This window comes from Equus quagga, chromosome 1 (assembly GCF_021613505.1).
Source record: "Equus quagga isolate Etosha38 chromosome 1, UCLA_HA_Equagga_1.0, whole genome shotgun sequence".
NCBI lineage: Eukaryota > Metazoa > Chordata > Mammalia > Perissodactyla > Equidae > Equus > Equus quagga.
In genome coordinates this window covers 62,940,242-62,949,828 of record NC_060267.1, presented here as the reverse complement: position 1 = coordinate 62,949,828, position 9,587 = coordinate 62,940,242, and the positions used below count along the sequence as shown (strand labels likewise).

At 52.8% G+C, this 9,587-nt stretch overlaps 1 protein-coding gene across 1 annotated transcript in view; it reads left to right on the top strand.

The window, feature by feature from the left end:
* Nucleotides 1–76: 76 nt before the first annotated feature.
* The window catches only part of HEMGN (hemogen), a 78,811-nt gene continuing 69,300 nt past the window's right edge, over nucleotides 77–9,587 (top strand). Inside the window, exon 1 of the mRNA XM_046668875.1 lies at nucleotides 77–302. The gene's annotated coding sequence lies outside the window, so the exon portion shown is untranslated. The remainder of the gene's footprint in view (nucleotides 303–9,587) is intronic.

Sequence of the window (9,587 nt, the reverse complement as noted above, 5' to 3'; positions counted from 1 at the left end):
CGCCAGCCAATCGGAGCGGGGGGCGGGGCCGCCGCGAGAGGGGCGGGGCGGCAGCACGAGGAAGCCCCGCGCGCCTGCGGCGGTCAGCCGAGGGTGGGGTGCGCCAGTGCTGGGGTCGGTGCGCAGACATGCCCCGAAGGAGGCTGGAGGCTGCCCTTGCAGCGCTCAGTGTAGGTCCAACTCCCAAGGGTGTGGGGAGAGCGCGCCCTACGCTCTAATGGAGACGACAGACTCTGGAGTAGGAATTACAGAGCTGGTGCGAGCCTCGCCCCTGCCGCTGACCGGCTCTTGATCATGAATACGTAAGTCTTTCTGAATGTTATTTTCCTCTCTCCCTGAAACGGGAAAATTATATAGAACCCACCTCATAAGGCTTGTGAGATGATGTAGAGAAAACCCTGATCACAGTCCTTGGCCTGTAGTAAGCTTTCAGTAAGTGGTGTCCGTTTCTAGTGTACAAGTGGCAGCAGGTGCAAAAAGTTCCCCTGACTTGTCCAAAGCCGTCCAGGAAGCCGGCGCCGAGCTGGGCCTCGGTCCCTGGGCTGCTTCCCAGCCTAGGGCTCCTGCATTATGCTATGTTGGGTTGCAGACAAAGTTGAAGAATAAGAGCCAGTTTGGAGGAAAAAATAACCCTGATTCCCAGCTTGACTTACCGGAACTGATGAGCAAAGTAGCAACAGTAACAGAAAGGAGAGGAGGCGGCATGTCTGGGTGGAAGATGAAAAGGGTAGGTTTTGCACACTTTGGCGTAAATATGCGGTGAAACTGTCCACCGGGCAGGAGGAAAGGCAGGTCTGAAGCTCAGAGTAGAGGTCTGGGCTGGAGAGAGATCTGAGAGTCTTTGGTGAGGAAAAGAAAGAAGACAGGTTAGACTGAGGGGAAGAGTGTGCAGAGGGATGAGCGGTGTGGAGGAATGAGGCTTGGCAGCTGCTCTGGGAGGAATGGAGAAAGGGACTGAAAGCAGGTCACATTGTGTCCTGAGGAAGGGAGACCCACAGGGTCAAAGGCCCAGAGCAGTCCAGGAGAATGAGGAGCAAGGACTTGGGGATCAGGAGACAGCACATTTGGTGGCTAAGGGAAGGTGAGGAAACAGGAGTGAAAATAGACCTTTTTTTGGAAAAGTTCAATTATTAAAAGCAGATGGAAAATGGACCCCAGGCTGGATGGGGTCCTGGAGTTGAGGGTTCTGAAGAAGTGCATGTCGGAGGCCAGGAGGAGGCAACCAAAGAGAAGGAGCAGACTGCAGCAGGGCGCTCTGTCTACGCACTGTGGGTGCGCTGGACTGGATGGCACGGGCTCTGTGTCTCAGGTTACGTGGCCTCTCACACCGGGGGAGGCTGAGCACCAGACCCTGAGCACACAGAACATCCAATCCAACACTGAAGGAACGCAGACGCTGTGGGTTAAGGAAGACCGGTATGGTTTTGCATAATTCGTGAATAAGTGGAAATGAAGTTTAAAGGGACAAAAGCAGAAACCACTTTTAAAAATACGATCATCACAAAAAAGCAAGTTAGGTGGATATTATCGTGATTCAACGAAAGCTTTCAGTAAGTTCAAGTAGCGCTTTGCCTTACTCTAGTAAGGAGGAGAGGAGGCAGTTTTCACTCCACTCTTGCCCTTGTTTTTAAAGCCAGTTTCTGGTGCTTTCTGTTGCTTTTTCTGCTTGAATAATGAATCCATGTTCAGTCTGTCAAAATGGACGAGAGCACGTGGGAAGGTTGTTAAAAACAAATTAAAACCAATGAGGGATTTTCTTTTCTGTGATTGGCAGGAGAGAGCAAGGAAGAACTTAGTTTGGGAGTCCCAGAGTGCTGGGTCACGGGGATCAAGTTAGACGATGGCGACCGAGTTCCCAGAACTGAGGCCCTGGGGTCAGGGGCCCCTTTGGCCGCCCGACTGTGCTAAGCCCCTCCTGAGGCTGGCTCCTGCAAAGCCGCCTCCACTTAGGACTCCTGCCCTAAGTTTCTGCCACTCTGTGCTCCAGCTACACTGAACTATTGAGTGCCCTTAGAGGGTGGTGTTCTCGCACCCCCAGGCCTTGGCACAGGTTGCTTCCTGAGCCTGCACGCTCCCTACTCCTCTCCCTCCACCACAGGGAGCTATGCCTCACACCTTCTGCAGGTCAGTCAGTGAAAAGTCACTTCCTCTCAGAGCCTTCTCTGATCTCCCAACCACCATCTCTGGGCTCCCATAGGACCCTCTTCCTCGCCCACTTAGTACCCTTTATGGTAATTGCCTCTTGTCTGTTGTTCCCTCCAGACTGTGAGCTCCTTTGTGTCAAGAACCATCTGGAGCCCCTCCTCAGCACTAACCCAGGCAAAACCCTAGGGATCCCCCGGTGAGCGAGACAGACCACCCTCTCCCCTAACTTGCTTAGCGCACTGCATTATAAGTGTGTCCTTCAGGGCCCAGAGCTCGCTGAGCAGGGCCGGGACTGTTTCCTGCTGTATCCCCAGCCCTGAACACAGGACTTCTTAAACTCAGTAGGTGCCAGGAAACATTTTCTGGATGGCCAAATGCAGAAAAGGGAAGATGACATAACTGACTTCGTATGTTTACTTCTCAGACCATGTTCAGCCTCTTAGGTAAACATGACTGTTTCTGGAAAGTTCCTCTGAGGAAGAAGTGAAGTGCTGATCCACCCAAGCTACCCAAGGCCAGCTGCCAAGGCCCTGCCCTGGTGTCAAGTGGCAAGAGTCTGATCCCCCGAGGTTCTCAGTTGTTCCATTTACAGGCACCCTTGTACGTCCCGCCTCACCCACACCTACTTCCTGCTTCCTCAGCCTCGTTCCTCGTCTCTCTCTTCTACTGTCCCTGAAAGGACAAGCCCACCATCACCTCCTGGGGCCATGTGAGACATCCACAGGAAGAGTCTTTTTGAAGAGTCAACATTGAAGCTGAGACCCCACCCACCCCCAATTCCTTCCAAACGATAATAATCTCTTCTGTGCTGAGTCCCTACAGGATGCTGGAACAGTATAGTGTCCTGAGAAAAGCAGAGGGTTTGAGATTCAGTCCGCCTGGGTTCCACTCCCAGGTCTGTCCCTTCCTGCTGCAGAACTTAACTCCTTCCAAATAGGGACAACCACCACCAGGGGGCAGTAGTGAGGACCACATGAGAAGAGGTGTGAGACCCCTAACAGCCCAGATCTGCCAGCCAGGGTCTCGCCCTGCCAGACCCTTAGCCAGGAGTCTCATTCCCCGGCTCCAGCTCCCTGGCCGGTTTCCACTGCCTGTGGCCTGTGGGAGCTTCCCCACCCTCAGACCTCATCCTCAACGTCTGTGCCTGCACCGGCCTCATCTCTTCCCCACTCGACACCCCACCCCACCCCACCCCGTCTGGCAGGTCCTGCCCCTCCCCACACCCCAGTCAGGGCAGTGAGTCTATGATGTGTCCCTACCTCCTCTTCTCACCCGTAACTTCCAAGAGTCCCCACAGCTTTAACAACTTTTACTCTTCTCCCCTCACACTGTCCCTGGGACTTGTCCTTTCACAGATCTGTGTCCTCATGGGCCACTCCCATTCGGCAGCAGCCCAGTCTGACTGCTCCCCCTGTTTGCCTGCTCAGCTCACAGCCTCCTCCAAGAACAGCCCCAGGACACCAGAACGCCCCACAGCAACCTGTCTCAGCCAGGTGATACTGGCAGCCCGAGGCCAACCACATTGTCCCAGAGATGTGTCAAAGAGAATTTTCTGACCAATAAGCACATGAAAAAGATGCTCTCAGGAAAATGCAAATCAAAACCACACTGAGATTCGACCTCACACTCACTAGGATGTGTAGAGTTGGAAAGACAGATAATAACAAGGATGTGCAGAGACTGGAACCCTCACCCACTGCCGATGGGAATGTAAAATGGTGCTAGTCGCTTTGGAAAACAGTCTGGCAGGTCTTCACAAGGTTAAACATAGAGTTCCCATATGACCACTCCTCATATATCCAAGAGAAATGAAAACACATGTCCACACAAATGTTCATAGCAATATGATTCATAATAGCCAAAAAATGGAAGCAACCCAAATGTCCATCAACTGAGTGGATACATAAAATGTAATATAGCCATACAATGGAGTATTACTTGGGAGGAAAAAGGAACGAAGTACTGATGCACACTACAACATGGATGAACCTGACATTGGAACCTTGTCACATGAGTATTCAGTAGTTTAAACTTCCGAGAATATTCAACTGAGATTAATTGTGGAGAAGAGAGGTTGGGAGCTGGGGGAGCCATGATGGATCTTGTCCAATATTTGCAGGTCTCCATTTAAAAAGCTGAATTAGATGCTTTTCCCACCTGTGGCTCCATGGGGCAAAATCATACCCAAGAGTGTTACAGGAAATTGGATAAATGAGAGCTTTTTAAAAAGATTGTTTATCAAATTAACACCCGTGATAATCAAAAATAAAGTTAAAGCTGCCTTACTAGTCTAGAGAGAAAGAACTTTCTGTTTTTCTGACATGGAATACATTGTCTCATAAAGAATGAGCTCCCTGTGACCGAGGTAGCCAACAAAAGTCAGGGAGGGACGTTGCCGAGGGGGTTCCAGCATCAGCAGAGGGATTCGACCACATGAGCTCTGGTTTCATCTAGCCAGGGAGCCTGGACTTCACGGCGTGTTGGAAGTTTCCATGGCTGTCTGGAGATAGAATTTTGTCAGCTCCAGATTTGTGGGCTCTGGTTTCTGGGACCCCAGACTTGCTTGTATTGATTCATATCGTCTGCTGCCATTTTTTTTTTTTTTTTGAGGAAGATTAGCCCTGAGCTAACTACTGCCAGTCCTCCTCTTTTTGCTGAGGAAGACTGGGCCTGAGCTAACATCCATGCCCATCTTCCTCTACTTTATATGTGGGATGCCTGCCACAGCATGGCTTTTGCCAAGCGGTGCCATGTCCGCACCCGGGATCTGAACCGGCGAACCCTGGGGCGCCGAGAAGTGGAATGTGCAAACTTAACCACTGCACCACCGGGCTGGCCACATCTGCTGCCATTTTAGCCTTCTGCTCCTCAAGATAAAATAACTTTTCTGGTGGAGTTTGAAGGGGATGAGATGATGAATGTGGATTAGGATGGTTTGAAAGAGAAATACAGTTTGTGATAACTGACTTACACAAGGTCACAAAACTGAGGAGGCAAATCTGGATTGACTCTGCTCTTCCACACCCAAGTGCCCAGCTCCTCCTTTCAATCACATTGCTTGTCTGTCCAAACACCCAACTAGGAGGGCATTTGAGCACCCGACTGCGTTCCTGCCCAGGGGTTTTCACAGTTCACTTGTTTGAATTGAATTGTGTCCCCTCAGAATGCCTATGTTGAAGTCTTAGTACCCAGTACCTTAGAATGAATGTGACCTTATTTGGAAATGGGGTCCTTGCAGAGGTAATTACTTAAAATGAGGTCATTAGGGTGGGCCCTAATCCATGACTAGTGTCCTTATGGAAAGGGGAAATGCGCACACAGCGAGATGCCCACAAGGAAAGTTCCACGTGAGGAGACACGGAGAAGGCGGCCGTCTACAAGCCACGGAGAGAGGCCTGGAACAGATTTTTCCCTCACAGGCCTCAGGAGGAACCAACCCTGCCAACACTTTGATCCTGGACTGCTGGCCTCCACAACTGAGACAGTAATTGTCTGCTGTTTAAGGCCCCCAGTCTGTGGCACTTTGTTACGGCCACCCCAGGAAAATAATACCCTTGGTCATTGAGGAATTGTGCACCGAGTACCAGGGTGCGAGGCACAGCAAAAGGAATCAGACGCATGGCCCAGAGCTCTCACTCTCTGGCATGGGAGGCAAGACAGGGAGCAAAGCAGCCAGGCCCAGGGCTGTGAGCCGTCGAGGCCATCCAACGAAGAACCCGGGGAGGGCAGCCTCCTGGCCGTAGGCTGTCTGGGAGGCTAATGCCCTTGGGCTGGTTCCTGAAGATGGGATGGGTTTTGCTTGTGCAGCTGGGGGAAGAGTGTTCAGACAGAGGAGGCAGCATGAACAAAATGAAACGTGCAGATGGCCAGGTAGGGCCTGTGGGGACCAAGTGCTGGAAAGGAAGGCTGGGAGCAGGTCTTGGTGTGGGAAGTCACGGGAAGGGCCCGGGTTGCCTGAGGAGAGCCAGGCTGTAGGGAGATCCCTTGGGCAGCATAGGGAGGATGGGCCCAGCGGGGGACAGTAAGGGGTCTCAAGTGGCCCATGATATGGGAACTTGGATTTCCTCGCTTAGTTTCTTCCTTTTCCTTCCATCTTCCACCTGCTGAAGCACCTGCATTGTGGAGAGCTCTAGGTTTCAGAAATCCCTGGGGGTCCATGTAAAGGACCCTCTGAGATGAGCTTCTGCCAAGTCCAGTGGACTTGGTTCCATGGTCCACTGTTAGCTCCCTCACCTTGGCCTTCTCCCTGGGAACAGCACGAGGCAGGAAGAGAAGCTGGCCTTACTCTGCACTTTGGGGCCCTGTGACAATCACCTTGAGCCTCAATTCCCTCATTTGAAAGATGGGGGGCAGAATCCTCACACTGCCTCCTATGTACAAGATAATGGATGTGAAAGAGCCACGCAAACTGTAGTGTGCTGTGGATACATTGGAACCATCATTTCCCTAGTCAGAAGTGGGGCTCAGGACGGGCCAAACTGGAGCTGGTCAGGCCTGAGCTTGGCAGGGTGGTCATAGGTAGGATCTAGACAGGTAGCTGTGGGGGCACTGCCTGGCTACAGAAGCAGGGTCACAATGAGCTGATGTCCCAGCAGGAGGGGAACCTAAGGGCAGATCAGGGACAAGGTGGGCCTCTGACTCAGTCACTGGGAATGGACAAAGCCAAGGGCCTGACAGGAATTCCCATCCCCAGGGACTGACTGGGGTCCTGCGGGCTTCTCAAGCTTCCCCAGAGTCCTGTCACCCACTCCCAGGCCACCCACGCTGCTCAGATGCTTGCCTCTCACCCGCCTGCCCGCGGCTGCTGCAGCACCTCCCAGGCTCACAGCTGTGCGGGACCATGCTGCGTGTATGCCGGCCTGCTCTGCTGGGACAGAGGCCCCTGGCCTCCGTAGGCTGTCCCCAGCGCTTCTCAACAAATTATCCCTTGAAGGTGTGAGCACCTTCACACTCATCAGCTTAGCAGTGGGCAGGGCACTCCCAATTTACGAATGGGAAAGCTGAGTTCCGAGAAACAAAGTGTCTTCCTTTGCGAGGTCACTAGGCGGCCTGTGGCAGGGCTGCCTCCTGCTGTGTGCAACGATCGCCAACACTGAGTGGTGGTTGTCAGGATTTATGACGGGGTGTTTGCCTGCACTCCGAAGCCTTTCATGGCTCCAGCTCTGAAACCTTTAGCTCTATTCTCTTTGTCCTGAACCTCTGAACCGGCAGGGTCTTGTTAGCCAGCGTCTACTTGGCTCCAGACTGAGGAGGAAGAAACAGGTCCTCTAACTTTCTCATTAGAACGGAGCCAGGAGCCCGAGGGCCCTATGGAGCTTTAGGTTTGGGCAGAGCTGGGCTGGAATCCCAGCCGGGCTGGCCGTTTACTGGCTGTGTGACTTTCAGTAAGGCACTTCACCTCTAAATCCTTCAGTCCCCACATCTGTAAAAAGGGGATGACAGTGCACTATTTTGCTGGGGTTGAGGATTAAAAAAGAATCCGTGATAAATGGCCCTCTGCTTCCTTCCTCCCACTCGGCGTGTTAGTGCCCCCTAGTGGCAGACACACACCCTGCTCGTGCTGATGGGAGTCATCCGGCCGCTTCCCGGAAGGCAGAAGGCTGACGCGGCTGACTGGCAAGACCGATTTACCCGTATTCCTGATGCGGTTTTTGGAAGGCACCTCACTGGCCGTCAGCCCTGGGGCACAGCCCTCACCCGGCCTGGGCCCCCTAGCTCCAGCAGCCTCCTCACTGGCCTCCTGCTATTGGTCTACTGCTTTCTACCCTGTTGGCCTCAAACTCAGCTCTGGCCTTTTCCATCAGCCCAAACCCTTACTCCTCCCTGGGAGGGCTCCGGGGTGACTGGAAGTAACAGCCCGAGTAATAACTACTAGCACCCCTGCTTCTGGTCAGAGCTTGGAGCGGACCCCATTCAGGTTCCTGCGGCCGCAGTGGAGCTGCCAGCTCACTTGGCTTGGGCCCCGTATTTTCAGTTGAGGAACTGGAGCTCACAGAAGGGAAGTGACTCAGGAGGGTCAAACACCAGCCAGTGGCCAGGCTGGGGCTAGAGCTGCCCTCTGGATTCTGTTCGAGGCCTTCCTCACCCTGCCTCCACTCCTGCTTCCCCAGGGCTGGGGAGGTGCTGTGGTGAACATACACCACCCGCCATTACCCCTGGGCTCTCCGCCCCCGCTCCTGGCCTGGGTCAACGGTAACTCTCAGGGTCATTTTCTCCATCTGCCTCCCAACACGTCTGGAACAAGTTATAAAATACTTGGTCAGAGTTAGGAAGCTGACTGAATGGCTCTGGGGAGAACTTCTACGCTTGCTGCAGGCTTGGTGGTTTCCCTGCAGAGTAACTTGACTCCCTTTTCAAACTGTCAACACAGCGGTATCATCAGCCTCATTAAAATTGATGTCAGCACAGCCCGACAGAGCGGGAGAACAGGAAAGGTCACAGTCTAGGGCTGGGCCCCCCTCTGTGGCTCTGTCTCTCTGCAGGTAGGTAGAGTAGCTCAAGTAGGAATGCCAGAAGTGGAGACGGTTGGCTCTGTGCTAACTAGCCCCCCCCCACCGTGTGTACTGGTTAGGTGTCCTGGTGGGGGCGATGCAGGTTGGGGGGCTAACATCTTACACAGGAGGGTCTGCATTTCCATCCAAAGTGTTGGTCACTCTTCAGGGGCCTGGATTCCTGTAGCAGGAGCAAACTAAAGGCCAAGAGCACAAAGTTGCAAACAAGGCAGCGTGGCTTCAAGGCCAGGGTCTTTCACTACTTCACCAAGAAACCCTGTGCCAGCCCTCAACCCTCTCCTGTGCCTGTTTCCTCATCTCTACAATGAGCAACGGTTCCAACCCTTTTAAAGGACAAATGCTCCAAACACAGTCGTGACACTCCAACATCACAGGGACAGAGCAGTTGCTCTGGCTGGAGGGCAGGCACATGTGTGGAAGGGACACATCTGCTGATCCCACAGGAGTCAGTCAGGACTAGGCATCCAGGCCATCACAGCTCCCAACAGCTTCCACACTTTATAACTCCTTCACTGCAAAAGCTGGAAGCAAACCCACGCAGTGAAGGTCTCCTTCAGGTGGGAGACAATTCCAGAAATATGGTCTACTCTGTGACCTCATCACCAAAAAGCTTGCTTCTCAAGAATTTAAAAATAGTCTTTAGTGAAGAACAGCTGAGCCTCAAGGCTGTCCCAGAGGTCAGAATGTCAAAGGTTTTTGGTAAACCTAATTTTAAAAGAAAAACAAAATAGAAATGAAGACTTGGCTTGCCAATTCCCTAGACATCTGCGCTGGCCACGTGTAGGTCAAACTAACACTCTACAAAGTGAGGGCACAAGAAAGGTTTGCCTTTCGGGCCCTGAAGGACAAGGTCCCAAGTCACTGCCCCAGTCTCACCTGCCATTCCTCTAGTCTTTCTCATTCTCGTCAAACTTGCCTACTTGAATCTCA